We start from the raw sequence: 1609 nt of genomic DNA on the forward strand, positions 1-1609 counted from the left end.
ACCATCAATCCGAAATACGACAATGAGGTCGGGGGAGAGCATGTCGATCAGCTAGAGACCAGGACAAGCTCTCACGGCAGACTTCGACGGCCAACAAACAAAAGAAGGCATTCAAAGAGCCCCGAAGGGCGTAAGAGCATACAAATATAAGACAAAGTAAGGGAAGCAGAAGTCAGCAAAATAAATTCTTATTTATGAAAGATTTGTGTACAATAGCCCCCGAGGGGTCATGGCATATGATTACAAAAGCACACAAAGGGTCTCTACATGGAAGTAAAAAAGCAGAAGGGTACATATAATGAAGGTCCGGGTCCTGATTTAAACGGTCGGCAATCCACCTCGGCATCGATACATCCAAAAGCCACCTTCCTCGGGCGCGCGACCTCAAAGGAAATATCTCCCGAAGCGCCCTCGGAAACCCTGTCTCAGCTGTCCACTTTGACATCCCCAAAAAAGACGAACCAGGGAGCAGGGAGGGATGAAAAAACACAACAGCTCTCCGAAGCTCGAGGACCCTCTTTGGCCAAGGAAGCCTCGGAGAGACAGCGGACCGAACAACCCTCAGTCCCACTTGCATGGCTACTTTGAATCCACTTCTTGGATCGTCAAGCCGTGCAAGCCCCCGGTTCGGGGCAGAGTTCCACATCAAGCCGAGGTATGAAGGTGAGCAGTGGTGGATATTCTGAGCCCCCTTTTGAGCAGCGGTGCATAATCCGAACAGCCGTCTACGCGAAGGAGAGACCGATCCCCGGTCCATCACCACCTCAGGCCAACGGCAGCAGCAAGGCCGGCATACCGACGACCACAACAATAACGAGACAGCCCGCTTATGTTCAACGAAGGGAGGCCCCGGTAGAAGGCCACGATGCAGTCTGAAGGAACTCCTCCAAACTGCCTTGAGATCGGAAGCTTCCATCATAATGTTTAAAGGCAAAAGAAGATGATGAGAAGGAAGAGTCAAGCATGCCAACAGAAGTATTGAGTTGGGAAGAACAATGCCAAAACTCCCTCATTTATAGAGGAAACACGACACGGTCATCGAGGCTCTAGAAGATTGACCGGTAAATACAATAACTGCTTCCTTGAAAAAACGAATCGACGGTAGTACTTTTTGCCTTGAGGAGCGGAAATGACAGAGTATCGAGCAAGAATCTATGAGATACGCCATCTATTATAAAAGATTGCGCCGCGATCCGAATCACCAACATAATATCGCCAAAAGGAGCTCGAGGAGTCAAGTGTCAGAATCATTTCCCATCACTTTGATATGGGAAACGCGGAGACTATTTGTACGCGGCAAAATCAGAAGACTTGACTTTTTGTTGTCAAGACATTTCAGAAGCTTGCCCCGAGACCCCGAGGGTAGGAGGCCGCGATCGAGTTCTCAGTCTCGGGGCTCGTCGGAGCCCGATTCGGGAGAAATAGGGGCCGAGGTCCGGACAGAAGGGGAAGCCCCCTAGGCACATGACTGTATCTGACATGCCTGGCCTATCTAGAGCCTACTGTGAGGCCTTGCATCAAGCCGTCCCATCTTTGTACTCTTGTAATTAATACACATGTACTTATAGCTGAGTTCCTCTCCTATATAAAGGGGACTCACCCTACCTTG

The sequence above is a fragment of the Nicotiana attenuata genome, unplaced genomic scaffold (assembly GCF_001879085.1).
Source record: "Nicotiana attenuata strain UT unplaced genomic scaffold, NIATTr2, whole genome shotgun sequence".
Taxonomy (NCBI): domain Eukaryota; kingdom Viridiplantae; phylum Streptophyta; class Magnoliopsida; order Solanales; family Solanaceae; genus Nicotiana; species Nicotiana attenuata.